The sequence below is a fragment of the Callithrix jacchus genome, chromosome 3, assembly GCF_049354715.1.
Source record: "Callithrix jacchus isolate 240 chromosome 3, calJac240_pri, whole genome shotgun sequence".
Classification (NCBI taxonomy): Eukaryota; Metazoa; Chordata; class Mammalia; order Primates; family Cebidae; genus Callithrix; species Callithrix jacchus.
This window is the reverse complement of record NC_133504.1, coordinates 109,426,282-109,453,378: the sequence shown is the minus strand read 5'-3', so window position 1 is coordinate 109,453,378 and position 27,097 is coordinate 109,426,282. Positions and strand designations below refer to the sequence as shown.

General features: G+C 42.1%; 1 protein-coding gene and 2 non-coding genes across 3 annotated transcripts in view; 1 reads left to right on the top strand and 2 right to left on the bottom strand.

The window, feature by feature from the left end:
* Window positions 1-26,830, bottom strand: part of ABCG2 (ATP binding cassette subfamily G member 2 (JR blood group)) — a 130,576-nt gene extending 103,746 nt beyond the window's left edge. The window contains exon 1 of the mRNA XM_078366867.1: window positions 26,278-26,830. The gene's annotated coding sequence lies outside the window, so the exon portion shown is untranslated. The remainder of the gene's footprint in view (window positions 1-26,277) is intronic.
* Window positions 3,401-3,526, bottom strand: LOC118152616 (U6atac minor spliceosomal RNA). The gene has a single exon (XR_004741355.1). It is a non-coding gene; the product is annotated as a U6atac minor spliceosomal RNA (small nuclear RNA).
* LOC118152532 (U6 spliceosomal RNA) lies at window positions 23,005-23,111 on the top strand. Its single transcript, XR_004741289.2, has one exon. It is a non-coding gene; the product is annotated as a U6 spliceosomal RNA (small nuclear RNA).
* Window positions 26,831-27,097: the final 267 nt, after the last annotated feature.

The window sequence follows — 27,097 nt, the reverse complement described above, 5'->3', positions numbered from 1 at the left end:
TTTGGCTGTCTCAGTAGTACACACATGTAATCCTAGCTACTCAGGAGGCTGAGGCAGGAAGATCACTGGAGCCCAGGAGTTGGAGGTTACAGTGAGCCTTGATCGCACCACTGCACTCCAGCTGGGGCAACAGAGAGGGACCCTGTCTCTAAAAATAGTCAATAAATAATAAAATCCATTTGAAAGATTGTATTTTTAGAACTATGTGTTTCAGTGGTTTAGTAGCATAGAATTCTCTGTACTTTACCTTTCTCTTTCACTCCCACCAAAATTCCTTACACTAGAAGGGTAGGTTTCCATTTATAGATGTAAATTAATTAAAAAATGTTTTATTTAGCCTGCCATTAAGCCACAAATTATACGTTAATTAAATTTGTGTTCGGCAAAATGATAGTTTAATGGGGTTCCAACTTAAAACCAATACAACATTGAGGATGATTCAAAAGACTGTACTGCAAATTAGGAACTGGAGAGGTGAGAAGAGTGTGGGGACAGAATGGAGGAGGAAGCAAAGAAGTGAAAGAACTGAGGGAAAGACCAGAGAAAGGAATACTCCCCTGTTCTTTTTGGTTTTGTAAACTGTTAATGACAACTGGATTCTAGAAGCTGGATTCAATGATCTAGGGCTCCAGCAAACTGACAGTCATGGCTGGTTTCTATAGTTAACAAACTGTAAAACTATTTCTTCAAAGAGGTTTAACCAGAATGTTCCAATACTGGAGCTTCAATATAACTTGAGAGCTATGCCTAAGAAACTTGAAATCAGGCTGGGTGCAATGGCTCACACCTATAATTACAGTACTGTGGGAAGTCGAGGTGGGTGGATCACCTGAGGTCAGGAGTTCGAGAACTCTGTCTCTACTAAAAATACAAAAATTAGCTGGGCGTGGTGGCAGATGCCTGTAATTCCAGCTACTCAGGAGGCTGGGGCAGGAAAATCACTTGAACCCAGGAGGCTGAGGTTGTGGTGAGCCGAGATTGCATCATTGCACTCCAGCCTGGATGACAAGAGTGAAACTCTGTCTCCAGCAAAAAAAAAAAAATGAAACTTAAACTCATGTTTAAGACTTTCCTTAAACAAAAGGGCAACTAAATTTTTCTGATATTATTAGAATAAAATTATTCTAGTGGCACAAGGTATTATTTTTTACAGATTACCCTGAGATAACTTACTTCCTACTTTTGTACCAGAAAATCTTAAAGCCACAGCTGGACCAAAGGTATTTCAGTTGCAAACTTGAATAGAAAAGGTGACTCTATAATTATTCCTTTTTAATCACTTCGCAAATTTTCTCTTTCCTCTTCTTTCTTTCTCTAGTTTTCTTCAAGTAGGAAATGATTTTGTTTGCTTCGCAAAGAGCTAACATAACTCAGCTATAAAGAATTCAAGCCAGCCAGGCATAGTGGCTCATGCCTGTAATCCCATCCACTTTGGGATGCTGAGGTGGGCAGATCACAAGGTCAAGAGATCAAGACCATCCTGGCCAACATGGTGAAACCCCGTCTCTACTAAAAATACAAAAATTAGCTGGGCATGGTGGCACACAGCTGTAGTCCCAGCTACTCTGGGGGCTGAGGTAGGAGAATCACTTGAACCCAGGAGGTGGAGGATGCAGTGAACCGAGATTGTGCCACTGCACTCCAGCCTGGTGACAGAATGAGACTCTGTCTCAAGGAAAAAAAAAAAAAAAAGGAATTCAAGGCAGGCAATTGCCTGCTGCAAAAATATGTAATACTGATGATATATGTTTAGTGTGTCATTTGGACATGGAAAATAACTTTGCTATAGATACTCAATATAACGAAGAGCATAGGCATAAAGATACTCACAGTAGCCAATAGTTCCAAGTGTATGCACACGTTTTGCACATCTTCAGTATATTTTAGATCTTAGTTCAGTTAGCCTTACTTGGTAAAGCAAGAAAGCTTCATTTTATTTTATATGTTCTGTTGCCTTAAAATAAAGGGAGATAGTTGACAGTGTTTTAAAGGAATAAGAAAACTGGTTGCTTTTAGCAGAAGGGAATTTGTCATTCTCTCCATCAGAGAAGGATTAATTGTATTGTTTTGGAGGGAGTGGGGATTAGGATGGGAATATTTGAATTTCATTATTAGAGTAGGTGGGTGAAACATGGAAATATACTTGAAACTAGGGTCCTAAGCTGCCAAAGTGTTTAGCGGTTAAGTGCAAAATATGTTTGCAATTCCCACAAAACAGGAAGACCAGACTGTCTTGAACAATGTCGCTCAGTATCTTAAGAGTACTGCCAATTCTTATTCTTGGGTTTGTTTTCTAAAAGCTGCTTCCTCTTTGGCTAGGAGCTGTTCACCTTTTCCTGAAGCACGTCTACCAACAGGGGCACACAAGGAAATGTCCAGTGAATTCCTGTAGTTTTATTTTCTTTAAATTCCACTGACAAAGAGCTTGACAGCGTGGTAAAATCACTGAAGATGTTAGTGCTTGGGCTTTTCTCTACAAAATCATTGAAAAGTCTTCCAAACGCACCAGCAGATTGCAGCATTATCAGTTTATCAGTACGTACCTTATTAGCCCTCTAGGGAGCTCTTGCCGAACTCTCCACAGGTTTATTTGGTAAAGCCAAGATTCTAATCTTTTTTTCTTTCCTCAAAATTTTTTCCAAGTCTCAGGACAATCTTCATCTTAATATTAAAATGCATAAGCATTAAAATCCTAAGATACGTGTTCCAATTATGATTTGAAAGTTGTTTTCTCTGAAAAAGTAGGGATCTAAGCTTTTTACACTACCTTTCAATATGCATTAAAAATAAAAGCTATAATAGAAATGACCCACAGATGCACATTTTATTCTGAAAACTTACCATTCTGTTCCTCTTTCATAAAGTTACTCTTATCCTTTGTATGTGGTCACCAGTCCCATCAGTTCTTCCTTTGCAATGTTTGAGGAATCTGTCTCTCTCCATAACCTCCAACCTTACTTTATCTTAACCCTTTATTATTTTATATCTGGGCTGTCTTCCAACCTAGTCTCTGCCACCAATATTTTGTTCTCTAATCCAACCTAAACTGTCCTGTACTCTATCTCCAGTATTGTCTTTATTCTAGAAATATCAAACTCTTTCTTCATATTGTTGCCTGTAGAAGATCCACTAATTCTCCCAACTAAAAGAATCAAGTCCTGGCCAGGTGCAGTGACCTGTAATCCCAGCATTTTGGGAGGCCAAGGTGGGAGCTTTGCTTGAAGCCTGGACTTCAACACCAGCCTGGGTGATAGAGCAAGACCATGTCTTAAAAAAAAAAAAAAAAAGAATCAAGTCCAAGCTCCTGACCCTTGGAAGCACAGTCACCACATCTTGATGCTACACAGCCTTTCTCCACACTTCTTCTGTTTTAAATTTTTTTGTAGTTTTTTTTTTTAAATAAAAATGATGGTTGGATGCCATGAAGTAGATGGCAATGCCTTACCCGTATGCTTGTTGTCAGGCCTCAGGGCCTCTTCCATCCCTGTCAAGAGAAGTGTTAACTTTCTCTCCTTTCATTCGACACTCCCCATTCTTCTAAGACAGGCATCTCATAATCATGCCTCTTATTTTCTCACTTCTATCCTTTCTTCACACTCTTGCTACTCATGCCATTCCCAATGTATTATTAATTTTAATACCTAGATCCAGGTCCACCTTCTCCACGAAACCTTTCTTCACTACTACTCTGTCCCACAGTGGTCTCACCCTCCTTTGAGCTCTTAACATTTATTCTTGAAACAACAAACCCAATAGTCCCATAGATAGTTTTTTTTTTTTTGTATAAACAAAGAAATTGACCCTTCTGGTCTTAAAGTTTGAAACTTACATTTGTTTTATCTGAGTTATTTCCTCAGAAAAGAACCCCAAGCCTCTGAAAAAGTATCAAAGAACTGAAACTCACTAGATCATCATATCCAGACAATGAGACACCAGGCCCTGCATTGATCAGGATTGATTCCTTCCACCTCCCCAGCTCCTATTTTCCTACACATTGTTGCATTTCTTCCCTGCTATATAAACCCCTGATGTTAGTTGTTCAGGGAGAAGGATTTGAGACCGTACTCCTCAGTACAGCACCTGGTTAAAACCTTCTTCCTTGGCAATACTTCTCAGTGACTGGCTTTCTGTGTGGTGAGAAGCAGGACCTAGACAAAACCCCTGGTGTTTCAATAACATTCTCACTTCTATTCATTTAGCAGCTTAGCATTTAATCACTCTTTCCTATCTCCAAACCGTTTCATTTTAGAAATGTTTACATCTTATTCTCTCAACTATTATACATCATGATCTCTTCCATTCACTGAACAAATGTATACTGGACTTAGGAGTACCAGGTACAACAGTAGGTATAGGAGAAAATCCCTGTTTTCTCATTAAACTGCAGTTTGCAAAGCAGAGTGTTTGTTGTTGTTGTTGTTATTTGAGACGGAGTTACTCTCTGTCACCCAGGCTGGAGTGCAGTGATATGATTTCAGCTCACTGCAATCTCTGCCTCCTGGGTTCAAGTGATTCTCCTGCTTCAGCCTCCCAAGTAGCTGAAGCCATAGGCATGTGCCCGCACGCTCAGCTAATTTTAGTATTTCTAGTAGAGACAGGGTTTTGCCATGTTGGCCAGGTTGGTCTCCAACTTCTGACCTCAGGTGATCCACCCACCTCAGTCTTCCAAAGTGCTGGGATTATAGGCGTGAGCCACCGCACCCAGTCTCAAAACTGCATTTTTTATGCATAACAAGTAGGTTTCAGGCCTGACTGCTTTACTTGAGACACCTGCTCCATAACCCAATGGAGAAATCTCTAGAACATTAAAGAATATTAAAAGGCTAGGAAGATGAGCTTTTATTAACTTTTTCTAGGCTTTTAACACTACAGAGTTACCAGCTATTACATGAGTTCAGTTAGACTTCCTACTTACTGATTTTTTTTGTAAAAGTCACATTTTAACAATACCATAAGAGTCAGACTCTATAAAGTGGTGTGATATGGATTCCTGTGAAGTGGCATAAACAGGACTACATCCTAGTCTCCTTCTTTTTAACTGAAATCTTAGTGCTATGAAACTGTGGACGACTGGGAAAAAAGTCTTTCTGTGTGTGGACAAGAATTCTGCTATCAGGTGATGAGATATATTCAATACGAGCTTTTTCGATCTTCTCGAGGGATATTTTTATTTCTCTTATCTTGAGACACAGTCTTGCTCTGTCACCCAGAGCTGGAGTGCAGTGGCATGATCTTAGCTCACTGCAGCATCGAACTCCTGGGTTCAAGCAATCCTCCTGCCTCAGCTTCCCTAGTAGATGGGACTATGGGCATGTCCCAGTACACCTGGCTAATTTTTTTATTTTTAGTAGAGATGAGGTCTCATTATGTTATGCAGGCTAGTCTCGAACTCCTGAGCTCAAGCAATCCTCCCACCTGAGGCTCCCAAAGTGCTGGAATTACAGGCATAGCCACTGCACCCAAACTCATTTTGTTTCTTCAATATCCCTATCAGGGCACAATGAGGGATGTATTTGCGGGCTGAAAAGTCTATTCACATGTTTATGTGGATTTTATAAATTAAAATTCTATAATTAAAGTTGTAAATTTAAGACTCTACTTTTTCTTAGGGCTGTAAATTCAGTTTACAAATATTATTGCTCGATTAGTAGGTGTAACAAATTTCAGTATTCACTTCCAAGGAATTGCTCAATAATGTTTGGTCTAATTTATAATCCTAGTTTATTAAACATTTCTAAACACTTTAAACTGTACTTGGAAATTTAAAACAGCCAGTTCCTTAGAGGGTCATTGGGAGTGCCCTAGACCACCTCCATGTTCAGAGATTCTCTAAAACAATTTACATAATTCGGGATATATAATCTTTCTACTCATAACAAAGACATTGCAAGGATACATAGCGGATGATAAGGTAAGGCTATTGGGAGAGTCTGGAGAAGTCCCTGGGCAAACTTCCTCAAGCTCTCTCCTTCCCATGAAGAATCACACAGAGCGCACACTTCTTCCAGCAATGAAAATGCAATACTTTGGCCCAGGGAACCCCACTAGAGACTTAGAGAAGGTTTTTATGAGGCCTGGTCACATAGATACATAGATACACTCTGAAACCAAAATTTCAGAGTCTCGGAAAGAAAGCAAATGTGTGACCCACCTTTATCAGTTAACTGATAACTGGGGACAGTCTGAACCAACTTCTTGAGCTCCCTAAGAATCGAGCTCAAAATCAAACCTTTCTCAGGATAGCAGCCTCAAACAGATCTTCTCTCTTAACTTTTTTCTGCATACCAAGATACCCCCATTTTCTAACTTAAAAAACTAAACTTTCCAAGTGCTCAAGCAACCCAGAGAAAGAAAATAAATTGAAATCATAAACATGGCCAACCTTAGTTCTTTTAAGTATCCCACTATTTTCTCCAGATTTGTAGTATTACAACTTTAAGTCAAAAGCCTAAATTACTTATTTACTTATAACTTTTGAAGTTAGACTGACAAAATTGGTCTTAACCAATTAACCTGGGAAGCAGAGGTTGCAGTGAGGCGAGATTACGCCACGCACTCCAGCCTGGGTGATAGAGCAAGACTCTGTCTCAAAAACAAAACAGTTCACACCTCTGCAAGGTGCAGTGGCTTAAGACTGTAATCCCAGCAGTTTGGGAGGCTGAGGCAGTCGAATTACTTGAGGTCAGGAGTTTGAGACAAGCCTGGCCAACATGGCAAAACCCTGTCTCTACTAAAAATACAAAAATTAGCCAAGTGTGGTGGCGCACACCTGCAATTCCAGCTACTCAGGAGACTGAAGCACAAGAATCGATTGAAACTGGGAGGCAGAGGTTGCAGTGACCGGAAATCACACCACTGCACTCCAGTCTGGGTAACAGAGTGAGACTCCATCTTAAATAAAAAAGCCAATATAAATAAAAAGAAAGTTCAAGCCAGGAATGGTGGCTCACGCCTGTAATCCCAACACTTTGAGAGTACAAAAAATAATTACCCTATTTTTCCCAAGTACAAAAAATAATTTCCCTATACTATAGAAGATAAAAGATATACAAGATGTACATAAAAACTTTGAAAATTTAGAGAACTCTTTACTTTCAAATGACCAAGTTACTTCGGGGAATAGAGCAATTCTCTTAACTCGAAGATACAGTCAAAGTAGGATTGCCCTAAAGGGAAAAATGGGATAAGCAGTAAATATAACTAGAGCTGCGAGACAGCCAGAGGGGAAAGTCTTTCTCAATCCTCTCTTCCAGATAAAATCAAGCTTGGTCATTTTTCTCTTATCTAATTACAAGTCAAAAGCATTTTCGAGTGACATGGGAATTAAAGCTTTTGGTGCACAGCTAATTCATTCTTAAATTACCCATGTTTATGTAGTGTAGGAGAAGGTGAAAGCCTATGTTCCAATTTACACATACTGCCCCAAATAATTATTAGTAGTGGCCTCTTCCTCTCTCAAAAGTTAAGTACGATGCCCTAGCTTTGGGTGAAAACCAAAGGTAATTTTTTGCTGTACTCCAGCGCCCTCTTGTGATTAAATTTCACATTCTGATATTGCTTATTCCGAGATGAGAAACTACCAAAAAAATACAAACATCTCAAAGTTGATCATCTAATAACTTTCCCCAAAAGATCTCAGCTTTGAATTTCACGTCATCGCACTTTAACACTGAGTATCCCTGCATGGTTGCTGCCCTCTTCAGGTTTCAGAACCATCTCCCGCATGCATCAGTAATTGTAGCTCCTGGTACTGTCACTCTCTGTAACATACACTACTTCTGTCTTAATTCTTGGTGAATTCAGTATATCCGATAACAATCTCCCCAGCACTCTGGCCTCTGACTACCTCCAACTTCTCTCCTCCGGTGATCTTGTTCTCCACCCAGCCTTAGCTATGTACTTGCAGGTCATGCCACAGATTTTGTAAGCATAGTCTATCTCTCCACCTAAACCCCTCTAGTAACCCAACTGTGGCAAACCTTTGACCTTCCTCCACCGGGGCCTACAATCCACTAATTATGCCAGTATTTCACTGTGCCTCGCCCCTCACTGCTTTTAGTCACCATACCGGCCGAAACTCCATGATCGTTATAGTCACATCCTTGCAAATGCCCTCAGTTCATCTGCTCCTCTTTTGATTTGGCACTCACTTGGCAAAACCATAAACCCTCGTTAAATTCCTGTCTCCCCTGCTCTGTGCCTGCACCCCTGAAGTTGAATGTGGGTGGAGAAAAACACATAAGAATATTAATTATTTGACTTTATTTTATGTTTGAATTTATTATTATTATTATTACTTTGAGACAGGGTTTCGCTCTGTTACCCAGGCTGGAGTGCAGTGGTGAGATCTTAGCCCACTTCAGCCTTTGAACTCCCAGGCCCAAATGATCCTCCCACCTCTGCCTCCCAAGTAGCTGGGACCACCAATGAATGCCACCACACCCAGCTAATTTTTAAAAACTCTATGTAGGGATAGGGTCTCACTGTATTGCCCAGCGTGGTCTCAAATTCCTGGGCTCAAGTGATCTTCCCCCTTTAGCCTTTCAAAGTGTTGGGATTACTGGCATGAGCCACCAAGACCTGTAATTGTCTGATTTTAAATTGATGATTAAGAATCTCAATGCCAGGACCCTCAGTAATGCCTGACAACTCATACTGTATTTCCTTAGCTCATTCACTCTTCTGTTTCCTATTTGAACAGTGTCACATGTTCATCTTTCCTCTCCCATAGTCATTCTCAGCTGATAATGTTATGCTCTGCTTTGAAACTGAAGCAAAAGAGAACTTCAGATTCTGATCACCATATCTGCCCACCCACCAGTGTTCTCTGCCTTCTCTCCTACTACCCTAACCTAGAGGAGCTCTCTATGGTACTAAGGCCGAAGGCAATGTCTCCACTTTGCAGAAGTCCCATCCCCTTTTTCCCAACTCAATGACGGCCCTCTTCCCCTTCTCTTCTATAACATCACATATATACATTCCTCTCCACTGGTTCATTTCCCCACGATATAAACATACTATATTTCTTTTTTCTTGTCTTTCTTTTTTTTTTTTTTAGAAAGAAAGAAAAAAAGGAGTGAAGGAGAGGAAAAAAGAGGGAGAGAAAAAGGGAATGTAGCTTTATTCTAAAAATAGGTATTAATAATGGCCGATCAATATTTTGTGTATTTAAGGTGGAGAATGTATATTTTGTGTATTTAAAATGGAGAGCTCTGTAAATATTTATTGAGTTTACTTGTTCCGGATCTGAGTTCAAGTCCTGGATGTCCTTATTAATTTTCTGTCTCGTTGAGTCTAAATCTCTTTATGAGTCTTATGTATCTGGGTGTTAGGATCGTTAGCTCTTATTGTTGCATTGATCCTTTTACCACTGTATCTTTGTTGCTTTGAAATCTATTTTATCAGATGCAAGAATCGCAACTCCTGCTATTTATTTATTTTTGCTCTCCATTTGGTTGGTAAATCTTTCTCCATCCCTTTGTTTTAAATCTTCGTGTATCTTTGGATGTGAAATAGGTCTGGATGTAGCATATCATTAGGTTTTGGCTGTATCTTTTGATTGGGGGATTTAGTCGACTTAAATTTAGGGTTACTGCTTTTTGATGTTAACTGGTTATTTTATCCATTCATTGACGTAAATTCTTCTTTATGTTGATACTCTTTACTTTTTGGTATATTTTTAGAAAGGCTAATACTGGTTGTTCCTTTCTATATATAATGCTTCTTTCAGAAGCTCTTGTAAAGCTGGCCTGGTGGTAATAAAATCTCTGAGTACTTGCTTGTTCATAAAAGATTTTATTTTTCCTTCAGTTGTAAAGCTTAGTTTGGCAGAATATGAAATTCTGGGATGAAAGTTCTGTTCTTTAAGGATGTTGAATATCGGCTCCCACTCTCTTCTGGCTTGTAGAGTTTCTGCTGAGAGATCTGCTGTAAGTCTAATAGGCTTACCTTTGTGGGTAACCTGACCTTTCTCTCTGGCTGCCCTTAGTATTTTCTCCTTCATTTCAACCCTGGTGAATCTAACGATTATGTGCCTTGGGGTTGCTCTTCTTGAGGAAGAGCTTTGTGGTGTTCTCTGTATTACCTGGGGTTGAATATTGTGCTGCTTTGCTAGATTCGAAAAGTTTTCCTTGAATAATATCCTGAAGAGTATTTTCCAGCTTGGATTCATTCTCTTCGTCGTATTCAGGTACACCTATCAAACGTAAATTGGGTCTTTTCACATAGTCCTATATTTCTTGGAGACTTTGCTCATTCCTTTTTATCCTTTTTTCTCTACTCTTGTCTTCTCATTTTATATAATTAAGTAGGTCTTCGACCTCTAATATCCTTTCTTCTGCTTGATTAATTCAGCTATTCAAACTTGTACATATTTCGCTAAGTTTTTGTGTTGTGTTTTTCAACTCCATTAGTTCATTTATATTCCTCTCTATATTGTCTATTCTTGTTAGCATTTCGTCAAACCTTTTTTCAAAGTTCTTAGTTTCTTTACATTGGGTTAGAACAAGTTATTTTAACTCCCAGAAGTTTCTTATCATCCACTTTCTGAAGCCTACTTCTGATAATGGCACACCGTCCTTTTTCATCAGGGCTTGTTCCGTTGCTGATGAGGACCTGTAATCCCCTGTAGAGGGAGAGGGGTTCTGATTTTGGGTATTCTCAGCCTTTTTAGGCTGGTTTCTTCCTTTTGTTATAAATTTATCTATCTGTCGTCTTTACAATCACCGCCTTTCTAGTTGGGTTTCTGAGTGGATGCCCAGTTTATTGATTCCCAGCGCTGGAATCCAAGCAACCCACTGCGCCGGCCAAAACAGCAGCGATAAGACTGATGGTGCTCTTCTGCCCGGGAATCTCCTCCCGTTTACTCTGCACAAAGAGCTGCCACCGAGGTGCTGGCAAAACTGCTGTGCCGGCCACAAGAGTCGTGCTGGCAACTCGTGGGGCCCCTCCACTGGGAATCTTCTGGTCCATGAGCGACAAAAATTCGTCTGAAAGTGTGGCGTCCTCTCATTCTCTGCGCTTTCACTGGGACCTACAATCCTGAACTGTTAGCGATCAACCATCTTGGATCTCTCTCCTCTTTTTTCTTTTCTTTTTTTTGGGGGGGGGGACAGAGTCTTACTCTGTCACCCAGGTTAGAGTGCAGTGGTACAGTCATAGCTTACTGAAGCCTTGAACTCCTGGGCTCAAATGGTCTTCCCACCTCAGCCTCCTGAGTAGCTGGGACTACAGGTGCACACCACCATGCCTGGCTACTTCCTATATTTTTTGTAGGGATGAGGTCTTGCTATGTTGCCCTGGCTAGTCTCAAAGGGATCCACCTACCTCCCCCTCCCAAAGTGCTGAGGAGACCACAGCTGGCCCACTGTTATTTATTTCTCTCATCCTCAAAAATATTCCTCTTGATCCCACATCTTCTTCCAACTATTGCTCTGCTGTTTTGTTCTGTTTTACAACAAAACTTTTTTCTTTGAGATAGAGTCTTGCTCTGTTGCCCAGGCTGGAGTGCGGTAGCACAATCTCGGCTCACTGCAGCCTCCGCCTCCCAGGTTCAAGCAATTCTCCTGCTTCAGCCTCCTAAGTAGCTGGGATTACAGATGCACACCACCATGCTTGGCTAATTTTTTGTATTTTTATTTGAGACAAGGTTTCACCATGTTAGCCAGTATGGTCTCGATCTCCTGACCTCATGATCAGCCCACCTCAGCCTCCCAAGGTTCTGGGATTACAGGCATGAGCCAGCATGCCTGGCCAAAAAAAGAAAAAGCAACTCTTCAAAAGAACTCTATATACTCACTTCTCCAATCCCTCCCCCATTCTCTCTCAAATCCACTCCAATCAGAATAAGGACACATATGACAAATTGTTTTAAGCCTTTCGGTTTTAGAGTTGTTTGTTAGGAAGGGATAGATAACTGGAACAATATGCCACAGAGAGTAGTACAGGTCTTCTCTAGGAGGAGAAAGAACCTACATACAGAGACTTGGGCCAGGTGTGATGGCTTATGCCTGTAATCCCAGTACTTTGGGAGGCTGAGGCAGGAAGATCACTTGAGCCCAGGAGTTCAAGACCAGCTTGGGCAACAAAGATCCCACCTCTACAAAAAAAAAAAAAAAAAAAATTTTTTTAACAATTCTTCCATCTCAGCCTTCCAAGTAGTTGGGACCACAAGTACATGCCACTACACTCAAATTTGTTTTTTGGCTCTTTTGTTTTTGTAGAGATTAGGTCTTGTTATGTTGTCTAGGCTGATCTCAACTCCTGGGCTCAAGTGATTCTCCTGCCTTGGCTTACCAAAGGTTTGGGATTATAGGTGTGAGCCACAATGCCTGGCCTACAAAAATTTTAAAAAATTGTTAGCCATGCACAGTGCTGTACACCTGTAGTCCCAGCTATGTGGGAGGCTGCAGAAGGATCATCTGAGTGAGGACGTTTAGATTTCAGTGAGCCATGATCGTGTCACTGCACTCCAGCCTGGGTGACAGAGTGAGATGGTCTTAAAAAAAAAACAAATTGGAAAGAAAAGAGAGAGAGAGAGAGAGAGAGCTTCATGACTTTGTCAGATATCAGAAGAAGACTGGAGAAGAGCTTAGAGTATAAATTATAAAGGTGTTAAACCAATAAGGATAAAGTATTATATTCAAGCCAAATTCATTGACCTGGGTGAACTCCCCCAGGATTTAGAATATAGCTTGTTGGCCGGAGTACTGGGGATGGTCCTAACAGTCTGAAAAGGTTAGCTAGTGAGAGCCTGGACTCAGTGATAGTCTGGAGTTAATGAGGTTGAAATGCCAGAAATTCCCCAACATACTAGGGAACATATAGACAAAGGGTTACAAAATTCAAGGAAATAGGACTGGGTCCATTACGATCAATCTTCTCAGCCATCTACTAACTTGACGCTGCAGGGAAGGTTCCAAAAACTCTCCTTTCACTAAGACATAAGGAAATGCACTAGCCAGTCAGGGACCACCATCCTCGAGGAGCACTGTGGGTCAGAGGTGTTGCTGGATGAGGCTGCAGTGAAAATGTGTGCTTTCAGGCGGGGCGCGGTGGCTTACGCCTGTAATCCCAGCACTTTGGGAGGCCGAGGCGGGTGGATCACGAGGTCAAGAGATTGAGACCATCCTGGTCAACATGGTGAAACCCCGTCTCTACTAAAAATACAAAAAAATTAGCTGGACATTGTGGCACGTGCCTGTAATCCCAGCTACTCAGGAGGCTGAGGCAGGAGAATTGCCTGAACCCAGGAGGCGGAGGTTGCGGTGAGCCGAGATCGCGCCATTGCACTCCAGCCTGGGTAACAAGAGCGAAACTCCATCTCAAAAAAAAAAAAAAAGAAGAAAGAAAGAAAGAAGAAAGAAAGAAAGAAAAAGAAAGAAAGAAAGAAAGAAAGAAAGAAAGAAAGAAAGAAAGAAAGAAAGAAAGAAGAAAGAAAGAAAATGTGTGCTTTCATTTCAGTGGGAATAATGGAGTCTTGGCATGTCAAACACCAGGCAGCAGCTTCACTGTTAGGGACAACATGGTGCAACTACCACAGTAAGCCATAATGATGGAATAGTAGTCAAACTGCTTTGATCTGCTGTGCCCTCTGGCAAGGGCCAATTGATGATGGGATCCTGAAAAATCATTAATTCACTGCTTCCTAAGATGCCGATTGACATATGGAGGCAGAACAAAATCTAGGTATTAGGCAGAAACCTTACTCGAGTTGCCAAATTGTGCCTTGTACCTAATTCCCAGACCTAAGTCAGTTCAGAGACTCAGCCCCTCTGAGAGGGAAATTTCCCTCTCAGATGGATATCATGACTCTTCCTTCAAGCCAGTGTTTCTCAACCTTGGCCCTACGGACATTTTGGGCAGCGTATTTCTTTGTTATGCAGGCTAGCCTGTGCCTTATGGATCTGAAAATGATGCTGACCATGACAGGAAGAGGATGACTATACTGCAACCCACTTGGGCGTGACTGTAAAAGACTGCTGAAGGGAAATCCTCCCAGAGGACAGAACCTTTGGTGATATATCCCATTGTTTACTTCATGGCTTAAGGCACAAAGATCTCCAATGACTTATGAGCTGTGGCTACTGGACTGGCTGGCTGGTTGGAGACGAAAAAAATAATTGAAAAATTGGTGCTTAGGTGGACTATGCATGGACCTTTTGGAATGGACCCAGAGGGTGGGAATATTTGTGTGCCGCATGTATGTCTAGTAGATGGTATCACGATGGTGGAGGTTCTCAAAAATCAGATAATCATGATAATCTATTTTGTGAATGTCAGTAAGCTTCTTTCTCGAGGTATCCCAGTGCTTGTTTAGTGGCTCCATGTGCAAACTGTGCCAGCACGGAAGGAAGTTACCTGTAAGCTAGTAACATAGTTTTCCCTCACCAAGGCTGCTCCGACTATACCTACTGCTGAATGTCCCATTGACTAACAGCCGAAGTCAACACTAAGCCACCGATAAGGCACTATTGTCCAGGGTGACCAGATGGCCACCAAGTAGTAGCTGCTTGTGTGGACTCTTCCCAACATAAAAGGAACATCCCTTTATCCTCTCAGGAATAGCTACATATTCTGGACAAAATTTTGCACTGTGGCTGAGTGCCGTGGTTCACGCCTGTAATCCTAGCACTTTGGGAGGCCAAGGAGGGCAGATCACCTGAGGTCAGGAGTTCAAGACCAGCCTGGCCAACATGGCGAAACCCCCATCTCCACTAAAAATACAAAAATTGACTGGGCGTGGTGGTGGACAACCTGTAATCCCAGCTACTCAGGAAGGTGAAGCAAGAGAATCACTTGAACCCAGGAGGCGGAGGTTGCAGTGAGCCAAGATCATGCCACTGCACTCCAGCCTGAGCAACAGAATGAGACTCCATCTCAAAAAAAAAAAAAATTGCATTGTATTCCCTGCCTGCAGAGCTTCTACGAATACCACTATTATGAAGTTACAGAATGCCTTATCTGTTGCCTTAGTATTCCATATAATGTTGTCTCTGATCATAGGCATATATTATGGCAAAAGAAGTCTCATGTTCTCAAAATTCAGTATATACCTAGATCTTGCAGAAGCAGCTGGCTTGATAGAACAGTGAATTGGCCTGCCTAACGCTCAATTATAGTGTAAGTGGGGAAACCCTGCAAGGTTGAAATGTTGTCCTACAGGAAGGGGTAGATGCAGTAAACCAGCAGTCAATATTTGCAGATACCAGCAACACACGGAGGGCAGGTGTGGTGGCTCATGTCTGTAATCTCAGCACTTTGTGAGGCTGAGGCAAGTGGATCACTTGAAGTGAGGAGTTTGAGACCAGCCTAGCCAACGTGGTGAAACTCAATCTCTACCAAAACACACAAAAATTAGCTGGGTGTGGTGGTCTGTGCCTATAGTCCCAGGTAATCGGAAGTCTGAGGTGGGAGAATTGCTTCAACCCAGTAGGTGGAGATTGCAGTGAGCCGAGATCATGCCACTGCACTCCAGCCTGCGTGACAGAGCAAGATCCTGCCCCTCCCCTCCATGAAGAATGCATGGATGCATGGAGCTAAGCATGGTGGCTGATGCCTGTAATCCCAGCACTTTGGAAGGTTGAGGCAGCAGGGTCTCTTGAAGCCAGGAGTTCAAAACCAATCTGGGCAACATAGATCCAGTTTCTAAAAATAAAATAAAATATTAGCAGTGCATGTGTAGTCCCAACTTCTTAGGAGACTGAGGTGGGAGGATTAAGTCCAGGTGTTTGAGCTGCAGTGAGCTATGATCATGCCACTGCACTCCAGACTGGGTGACAGAATAAGACCATGTTTCTAAAAATTAAAAAAAACCTTGAAGTTAAATGTTCAGCTTGATTTTTACTTTTGAGCATTGTACAATTCCCACAGAGTACATTTACTAATACAACTGCCAGGTGGAGCCCCTTCTTTTTTCTCAGTAAACTGTTCTCTCCCAAGTAGCTGGGACTACAGAGCAATGCCAATATGCCCAGTTAATTTTATTGTTTTGTTTGTTTGCTTGCTTTTGAGACAGAGTCTCCCTCTATCATCCAGGCTGGAGTGCAGCAGTGCGATCTCACTGCAACCTCCACCTCCTGGGTTTAAGCAATTCTCCACCTCAGCCTCCTGAATAGCTGGGATTACAGGAATGCACCACCACGCCCAGCTAATTTTTTGTATTTTTAGTAGAGATGGGGTTTTACCATCTTGGCCAGGCTGGTCTTGAACTCCTGACCTCATGATCCATCTGCCTTGGCCTCCCAAAGAGCTGGAATTACAGGCTTGAGCCACCGTGCCTGGCCTAATTTTGTATTTTTAGTAGAGACGGGTTTTCTCCATGTTGGTCAGACCAGTCTTGAATTCCCGACCTCAGGTGATCCACCTACCTTGGCCTCCCAAAGTGCTGGGATTACAGGCTCAAATCATTTTTAAGTGTACTGTTTTATGGCATTAAGTATATTCATTGCTTTGTAACCATCACTACCATCCTCTCCAGAACCTCTTTCATCTTCCAAACTGAAACTTCATGCCCATTAAACAATAACTCTTCACCCTCTTCCCAGTGGCAACCATTCTACTTTCTGTCCCTATGAATCTGATTACCCTCAGTACCTAATATAAGTGGAATTGAACAGTATTTGTCCTTATTTCTCTTAGCATAATGTCTTCAAGATCCATTCATGTTACAGTCAGAATTTTCTTCTTCTGAGGCTGATTTTCCTTTCTCTGTGTATACCACGTTTTGTCATTCACTCAACAGTTGATGAACATTAGGGTTGCTTCCACTTTTGGCTGTTGTAAATAACACTGTCATGTATATGGGTGTATAAATATCTGTCTGAGCTCCTGCCTTCAGTTCTTTTGGGTGTATACCCAGAAGTAGAATCATGGAATTGTATGGTAATTCTGTCTTTAGTTTTTTGAGGAACCACCATACTGTTCGCCACAGTAGCTGCACCATTTTATATTATACCAACAGTGCACAAGAGTTCCAGTTTCTCCACATTCTTGACAACAATTATTATTTTCTATTTGTTTGTGTATTTCTTTCTTTTTAAAAAAATATCTAAAATGTGTTTGTTGGGATAGTTTCCCACTCATCTTGATTCAGGGTGCTTTTAGTGCTGCTTCCTCCTGAAGAAGAAGCATCCTTCTGTCAGCCTTGGTTTTCCTCCTGTAGGCTGTCAGAGAATGGTAGAGGAGTGATATGGTTTGGCTATGTCCCTATCCAAATCTCACCTTGAATTGTAGTTCCCATAATCCCCATGTGTTACAGGAGGGACCTTGTTGGAGGTAATTGAATCATGGAGGTGGTTACCCTCATGCTGTTCTTGTGATAGTACTCATTAGATCTGATGGTTTTATAAGGGGCTTTCTCACCCATCTTTGCTTGGCACTGCTCCTTCCTTATACCATGTGAAGAAGGACATGTTAGCTTCCCCTTCCACCATGACTGTAAATTTCTTGAGGCCTCTCTAGCCCTGTGGAACTGTGAGTCAATTAGACCTCTTCTCTTTATAAATTTCCCAGTCTCTGGCTGGGAACTGTGGCTCACGCCTGTAATTTCAGCACTTTGGGAGGCCAAGGTGAGTGGATCACTTGAGGTCAGGAGTTCAAGATCAGCTTGGCCAACATGGTAAAACTCCATCTCTACTAATAGTACAATAATTAGCCAGGTGTGGTGGTGCACACCTGTAATCCCAGCTACTAGGGAGGCTGAGGCACAAGAATCACTTGAACCTGGGAGGCAGAGGTTGCAGTGAGCTGAGATTGTGCCACTGCATTCCAGCCTGGACAACAGAGTGAAACTGTGTCTCAAAATGAATTCATGAATGAATGAATTAATTAAATATAATAAAAATAAATTACCCAGTCTCAGGTATTTTTTCACAGCAGCATGAGAATGGATTAATACAGTAAATTGATACCACAGAGAGGGGGTTGCTGCTGTAAAGATACCCAAAAATGTGGAAATGACTTTGGAACTGGGTTTCAGGCAGAGACTGGAACAGTTTGGAGGGCTCAGAAGAGGACAGGAAGATGTGGGAAAGTTTGGAACTTCCTAGAGACTTGTTATAAGTATTTGACCCAAATGCTGATGGTGATAAGGACAATAAAGTCCAGGCTGAAGTGATCTCAGATGAAGATGATGAACTGGTTGGGAACTGGAGTAAAAGTCACTCTTGCTATGCAACAAGACTTGAGAGAGATAATTTAGGGTATCTGGTGGAAGAAATGTCTAAGCAGCAAAACATTCAAGAGGAAACAGAGCATAAAAGTTTGAAAAATTTGCAGCCTGATGATGCAATAGAAAAGAAAACCCTATTTGCTGGGGAGAAATTCAAGCACACTGAAGAAATTTGCATAAGTAACAAGGAACTGAATGTTAATCACCAAGATAATGGAGAAAATATCTCCAGGACATGTTAGAAACCTTCACAGCAGCCCCTCCCATCACAGGCCCTGAGGCCTAGGAGGCAAAAATGGTTTCCTTGGCTGGGTCCAGGGACCTCTTGCTGTGTGCAGCCTTGGGACTTGGTGCCTTACGTCCCAGCCACTCCATCCATGGCTACAAGGGGCAAATGGCTCGGGCCATTGCTTCAAGGGGTGTAAGCCCCAAGCCTTGGAAGCATCCATATGGTGTTGGGCCTGCAGATGTGCAGAAGTCAAGAATTGAAGTTTGGGAACCTCTGCCTACATTTCAAAGGATGTATGGAAATGCCTGGATGTCCAGATAGAAGTCTGATTCAGGGGCAGAGGCTTCATGGAGAACCTCTGCTAGGGCAGTGATATGGTTTGGCTGTGTCCTCACCCAAATTTTGTCTTGAATACCCACGTATTGTAGGACAGACCTGGTGAGAGGTAATTGAACCATGGGGCACTGTTCTTGTGATAGTGAATGAGTCTCACAAGATCTGAGGGGTTAAAAATAGAAGTTTCTCTGAACAAGCAAGGTCTCTCTTTGCCTGCCACCATCCATGTAAGATGTGACTTGCTCCTCCTTGCCTTCTGCCATGATTGTGAAGCTTCCACAGCCACATGGAACTGTGAGTTCACCATTGAACCTCTTTCCTTTGTAAATTGCCCAGTCTTAGATATGTCTTTATCAGCATTGTGAAAATGGACTAATACAGGCAGTGTGGAAGAGATATGTGGGGTTGGAGCCCCAACACTGAGTCCCCAGTGGGGCACTGCCTAGTGGAGTTATGAGAAGAGGTCCACCATCCTCTAGACCCCATAATGGTAGATCCACCGACAGCTTGCCCCATGCGCCTGGAAAAGCCATAGACACTAAACACCAGCCATGAAAGCAGCTGGGAGGGTGGCTGTACCTAGCAAAGCCACAGTAAAAGAGCTGCCCAGGGCCATGGGAATCTACCTCTTCCATCAGGGTGACTTGGATGTGAGACATGAAGTCAAAGGAGATCATCTTGGAACTTTAAGGTTTAATGACTGCCTTGTCGGATTTCATGCATGCATGGGGCCTGTAGCCCCTTTGTTTTGATCAAGTTGTCCCATTTGGAATGGGTGTATTTGTCCAATGTCTATACCCCCATTGAATATAGGAAGTAACTAATTTGCTTTTGATTTTACAGGCTCATAAGCAGAAGGGTCTTGCCTTGCCTCAGATAAGACTTTGGAGTTGGACTTTTGGGTTAATGCTGGAATAAGTTAAGACTCTGAAGGACAGTTGGAAGGGCATGATTATGTTTTGAAATGTGAGGATATGAGATTTGGGAGGGGTCAGGAGAGGAATCATGTGGTTTGGCTGTGTCCTCACCAAAATCTCATCCTGAATTGCAGTTCCCATAATCCCCATATGTCATGGGAGGAACCAAGTGGGAGGCAATTGAATCACGAGGGCAGTCACATCCATGCTGTTCTCATGATGGTGAGTTCTCACAAGATCTGATGGTTTTATAAGGGCCTTCCCCCCCTCACTCGGCACTTCTTGCTGCTGCCATGTGAAGAATGATGTGTTTGCTTCTCCTTCTGCCACAACTGAAAGCTTCCTGAGGCCTCCCAAGCCCTGCAGAACTATGAGTCTATTAAACCTCCTTTATAAATTACCCAGTCTCAGGTGTTTCTCATTGAGAACAGACTAATACAAGCACACCACTACTGTGTGTGCATAGCTAATGAGCATGGTGATTATAGCATACAGGGCATTTCACATCCCTGAAGTAGCAACTGGGGCTCTGTACCAGGCACCTCTTCTTGTATTTCCTCTTTTCCTCATCTGGAGAGGGATAAAGGAGATTTTTGCAAGAGCTATGTTCACATGGGGAGGTCAGAACCACCAGAAAGACTTTTTTTTTTTTTTTTTTTCAAATAATGGCCATTCTAATCGGGGCAAAGTGGTATCTCATCATGCTTTTGATTTGCTTTTCCCTAGTGACTAGTGATGGTGAGCATCTTTTCATGTACTTATTAGCCATTTATATATTTCTTTAAAGAAATGTCTATTCAAGTCCTTTGCCTACTTTTTAATCATTTTTTTGTTGTTAAGCTGTAGGAATTCTTTATATATTCTGGACATTAACCCATTATCAAATATAAAATTTTCTCCCATTCTGTGGGTTGTCTTTTAACTCTCTTGAAAGTGTCTAGACTGGGCACAGTGGCTCACACCTGTAATCCTAGCACTTTGGGAGGCCAAGGCAGGTAGATCACTTGAGCCTATGTGTTCGAGACCAGCCAGGGCAATATAGCAAAACCCCCTCCCTTCTAAAAAGTACAAAAAATTATCTGGGCATGGCGGTGGGTGCCCATAGTTCCAGCTACTCGGGAGGCTGAGGTAAGAGGATCACCTGAGCTTGGGAAGTCCAGGCTGCAGTGAGGTGAGATGGTGCCACTGCATTCCAGCCTGGGCAATGGGAGTAAGACCCTGTCTTGAAAAAAAGAAGATAAAAAAGTAAAAAGTGTGCTCCTTTTTTGTTTGTTTTTTTGAAATAGGGTCTTGCTTTGTTGCCCAGGCTGGAATGAAAGTGGCATGATCATGACTCACTGCAACCTCGACTTCCTGAGCTCAAGAAATCCTCCTGCTTCAGCCTCTGGAATAGCTGGGACTATAGGTATGCACCACCACACTGGGTCCAAAGTGTCCTCCTTTGGTGCATAAAAGTTTTTTATTTTCTTTTTTTAATTTTGATGAAATTCAATTTATCTAGTTTTTGTTTTGTTGCCTGTGCTTTTATCATATCCAAGAAATCACTGCCACAGCCAATGTCATGAAGCTTTCCCCTATGTTATCTTCTAAGAGTTTTACAGTTTTAGCTCTTTGTGTCTTTGGTAAAGTCTGTATAGGGTGTAAGGTAAGGGTCCAATGTTATTCTTTTGCATGTGGCTATCCAGTTTCCCTGGCACCATTTATTAAAAAGACTGTCCTTTCCCCATTGAATGGTCTTGACACCTTTGTCAAAAACATATATGTGAGGGTTTATTTCAGGGCTTTCTACTATATTCCATTGATCTGAGTGTCTGTCTTTATGTCAGGACCACACTGTTTTGATTACTGTAATTTTGTTGAGGATAGAGTTTTAAATCAGAAGTCCCAGCAAGTTCAAAGGATTCTAGCAGGAGTTGGCAAACTTTTTTTGGTAAAGGGCCAGATAGTGAATATTTTGGGCTTCACAGGCTGTATTGTATGGGCTGTGTCACACCTTCTCTACTCTGCTGTTGTACCACTAAAGCAGCTGTCAACAATGCATAAACAAGTGGGTATGGCTGTGTTTCAATAAAGCTTACACATAAAAACAGTTGGCAGGAAGGATTTGTCACAAAGGCAGTAGTTTGCCAACCCCTACACTAGAAGTCACAGTTTGGCATTTCCAAAGGCTTAGTGGAAGGCAATGTGCTATGAACAGTGGGAAGAATGAAGCATGATGAGGTTGGAGAGGGGCAGGGGCCAGATTACAGAGTGTTGGAGACCACAGCAGAATTTCATCTATTCTTTACCCATTTATTCACCAAACAGCTATCTAGGACCTACTATGAGCCATGGCTGGGGCTCCACAGGAGGTAGACTCTATCTTAGTTCTCACAGGGCTTCAATGTAGATAGGAAGCATAAGCTAAGTGTTTTAACATGGTATCATATTTCCCTTCTGAATCATGACAGGCTCCTGATGGGATCTCTGCTCAGTGCTTTACCCTACTGCTTTAGTGTATTAGTCCGTTCTCACACTGCTTCTAAAGACATACCCGAGACTGGGCAATTTATAAAGGAAAAGAGGTTTAATGGACTCACAGTTCCACATGGCTGGGGAATCCACATGTCTTTCTCAATCATGGCGAAAGGAAAAAGGCACATCTTACATGGTGACAGGGAAGAGAGAAAAAAAGAGCCAAGTGAAAGGGGTGTGGGCGGGGACACAGGCAAACAATATCACTTAGTTTAAGTCTTACTATTTTTCTCTAGGATTATTGCAATAGTCTATTCAAACAGGTTTCTGCCTCTAGCCTCACCTGCTTCCTACCTGGCATCTATGCTACAGCAAGAGACATTTCTAAAATGCAATTCTGATTGCACTCCTCAGCTTGGAGCTGTGTTTATGGCTTTTCATCACTGTCAGAGTCAAGTCTAATCTGCCAGAATGATGTGGAAAGCCCCACATAACCAGACTAGCTGACAGCCCAAAACAACTAGTCCCTCACACGCACACACACAAGAACATGTTTGATCATGATTAAACCTGGGGAAACACCGACATCAAAGAAGAACATTTGAGATCTGTGTGAGTTCTTGTTGTTGGTCTTTCTATTGTAAAGCATAATTATTGAGCAAAACTTAGTGATAATCATAGCAAACTCACATAGAGATACTATGTCCTACATGCTAACTCATTTAATCCTCACAACTACTCTATGGAGTAGGTAGTATTACTATTCCCATTTTACAAATTAGGCAACTGAGGCATAGGAAGACTAACTTTCCCCGGGATCTCATAGCTTGCACATGTGATAGCATTAATATTCCAACCCAGTAATTCTGGCATGACAATCTGTTATTAAGCACACTAACATGCTCCTTTTAGCAGCATATATATTAAAATTGGAATGATACAGGGAAGATTAGCTTGGCCTCTGTGCAAGGGCGATATGCAAGTTCATGGAGCATTTCGCATTTGAAAAGAGAAACCACTGCTCAAGCCTGCAATCCCAGGACTTCAGGAGATTGAGCTGGGACAATCATTTGAGCCCAGGAGTTTGAGACCAGCTTGGGCAAAATAGCAAGACCCAGCCTCTACAAAAAAATTTAAAAATTCGCTCTGTGTGGTGGCATGTGCCTGTGGTCCCCGCTACTCCAGAGGTTGATGTGGAAGCCTTGAGGTAGAGGCTGCAGTGAGCCGTGTTCACACCACTGTTGCCCAGCCTGGGCAACAGAGCAAGACCCTGTCTCAAAAAAAAAATTTAAATAAAAATAAATAAATAATACACATATGCAAAAATACACTAAGCCCCCCTCACTTAACCATAAATGTATTCTTTTAAAATATTGACTAAAGTTGTGACTTTTGCTTGATAGTGTGATCTCTGAGTGGTAGCACCAGAATCACCTGGGAGCTTATTAGAATGCCAGTTCCCATGCCTGGGGACTGACCCAGGGAAGCAGAATCTCTGGAGTTGGAGCCCGGGGATTTGAGTTTCAGCATGCTCCCCAGGTGACTTCTAAGCCTGAGAAAGTTTGAGAAATGCTACTCTTAAACATTTGTTTCCTGAGGAGTAAAGGCCTTAATGGAGATAAAACTTAAGTCAAACACATGAGTAATTTTAACCAAAAAAAAAGTAGAAATAGGATTATTTTTAATGCAAAGATTTCAAACTATGAAAGGAAACAAATGCTTGCACAGAACAAGAGGTCATCAGAGGTCTTGAGAAGATGTTGAGGCCAGAAAAGCACAGGATACACCTGAATTCGGAGCAAACCAGTATAAGTTTGAATTCCAGCACACCCACAGACCAGCTGTGCACCTTTGACAAATTGCTTCACTGGATCCTTTGTTTCTCCATTCAGAGCTTGAAGTAACATTCTCCTTGACCCATATACTCCAGGAAGGTTGCGAAAAATCAAGGGGGATCATGTATGGGACAGTGCTTTGTACAGCTGGATAGTGTGGTAATCAGGTTTCATTTCTGCTGTAATACTTCACAAAATGATATATGCACTTTCCCTTCTCCTGTTCAGGAAGCAGATGGGATTTTGAGTCTTGTAGTTCCCTAGGGAACTCTGTTTTCTATAGTATCAGCTGCAGGAGTAGACAGCTAGACTGAAGGATTACTCCAGGCTTGAAAAGAGAGAGAAATGGCCTCATCCAAGAGCATGGGGCCAGAGAGTTGGCAGATGATGGTAGAAACCAGACTATATGTCTTTAAACTCATCTTCAGCCTTACAATTTCTACCCTCAAAAAGTTTAATTCAGACCTGGGATAGCTTAGGCTGATATTCAGCCCCATACAAGCTTACGGCATACCCTCCGACTGCTGTTGGATGGGCTGAGTATGTTAGCTTGTATTCTGATCAGTCGGTGCTCACGCTACAAGGGTTATGGTTTTTCACAACACCTCTAGTGATAGACCATAATAGAAGGGAATGTTATCTGAAACTTAGTTCAAACAGAAGAGATATCCATCTGTCTGGCAATGGTTCCACGGACTCATGCCAGGCTTCACCCAGGCCTGCACACTCGTCTGACCACTACTTGCATAGCCCTTCCTTGATTTAGTGACAAACGGCTTCAGCATGTTCACTAGAACAACAAAATTGGCTGGACACGGTGGCTCACACCTATAATCCCAGCACTTTGGGAGGCTGAGACCGGAGGATCGCATGAGCCCAGGAATTCAAAACCAGCTTGGGGAACATAATGAGATTCCTATTTCTATTAAAAAAAAAAAAAAAAAAAAAAAAGAGAACAACACAATTTACAACTTACCTACTCTGTCTCCAACACATCTTTCCAACTAAGAAAAATACAAGCTACTACTCTAGGAGAACTCCCACGCATGTGTGGGGCAGACTATTTCCAGGCTAGGGTTTTTTTTATTCATTTTGTGAAGCTGTGTCTCCTGTCAACTCCTGGCTACCATTGTTTTTTTTCTCCCATTGCTATTTCTCCCCCACCAACTGGGGACATAATAGGTATATTTCCTTTCTATTCTCTTTTTTCCTCTTGGCTTATTTCTTCTAGGTTAAAGGCAACTTTCAGATAAATGTATATTGTTTAGGACAGAGAACATACCGAATTTAAAGAACACTACCAGGCTTCTTACAGGAGGCTAAAATATATTCTATTCCCTAAGCAAACTGATTTTCAACAATGTAATAGATTCATATACCTTATAACCTTCAATTCTGAATGGTAGGAGGAAGAAATCAGCTCTTTTTCTAGCATGCATTATTATTATCATTATTACTTTTGGAGAAGGAGTTTCGCTCTTGTCGCCCAGGCTGGAGTGCAATGGTGCGATCGTGGCTCACTGCAAACTCTGCCTCCCAGGTTCAAGCAATTCTCCTGCCTCAGCCTCCCCAGTAGCTGGGATTACATGCATGCCACCACGCCCAGCTAAGTTTTATATTTTTAGTAGAGCCAAGCTTTCACCATGTTGGCTAGACTTGTCTTGAATTCCTGACCTCAGGTGATCCACCCACCTCGACCTCCCAAAGTGCTGGGGTTACAAGCGTGAGCCACTGCACCCAGCCATATTTTTAATTAAAGCTGAAATGTTCAAAGTGACCACCAGCCACACCAGGGGAGGCGTTATGTAGACAGTTATCCAAAAATTACAAAATGATTTCTGGCTCTGCTCCAAGTGACCTATATAATCTAAGGAGAAGCCAAACATCCTCTTTCACTTGGGGGTAAACTGGCCTACCACACCTATGATCTGCTTAACAGAAACCCCAAAACAGAGATAGCCATCAAGGTAGGTACAACCAGGGAAGGGATGTTGTCTGTCTTCTCAGGTGCTCAACATAAATCATGTGTTCAGCCAAATACCTTCATCCTGCCTACAATGCTCAACCCCCCCAGAAAAGCAAAAAACCTACAAAGTTGGAGCCCTTTATACTCAAAGTGTGGTCCACAGAGGTCAGTTGAGGCATGCAGAATCAGAGGCCCACCCAGGCCCCCAGAGTTCTGCAGAGCCTGTGTTTTAGCAAGATCTCCAGGTGATTCCTATACATGTTAATGTATGAAAAGTACTGATTTAAGTGACACATCTGTTAAAACACATATCAAAAAAGAAACAAGATTTTCTACTAGGTATGAAGATTGGAAAAAACGAGACAACTCACCTCAATTATGATGTATGATGCTGAAAGCAAAGCAGTCCAAATCTCAGTGCAGAAAAAGTGGTAATACAGAGATTTCTACACTTAAGAGTTTTCCTAGAGAGACTTCATCCAAGGCCCACGCCTAATAAACAGACGGATATTAGTCCAGAAACTTTCCTTCCTGCCTGCCTGCTATCAGGGCAGGAGAAAGAATCAGAGAGGAAACTTGGCAGCCCCCAAAGTAGATCCTGCAGCTGCTAGAGAGCATTGAGGCTTTCCGGGTCAACTAGCCTTGAGGAAATGTCCAGAGTGAAATTAACAGCTCTACTAACTCCTTGAGTTCCTTTTTTCTCTGCTGCTCACTGATTATTAACCACATTTTTTTCCCGATCACTGGGATTCAGACGACCTAATGCTTCCAGTCAGCATGGGATCCTCTTCTGGCATTCCCAGCAAGGGGATAGAAGGAGGGGGAAAGTCCCATGTCAGAGAGATATTTTTATATCTTTGTCTTTATGCCACAGAATTCTGATGACAGCATCTCCAACACAAACAGCAACTTTATTTTCAAAACGGAAGTATCAAAACCAATTCTAGCAAATGGCTTTGCTCTGTGTGTAAACTTCCTGTGCTCTGTTAACCCTGATGTAACTGAGGGTCTCCTCTCACAGGCCCTGCCTTCTAGCACACATAAAGAAACAACCAAGCAGGACTATGACACATATTTAAAAAGGAGACGAATTAAACCAAAACAAAGGCAGAGTAAGATTTCAGTGCAAAGGCCCAGCAGAGTTTTAAAGAGGACCCAGAAGGCCATATAAAATTGATCTCTCTCTCTCTC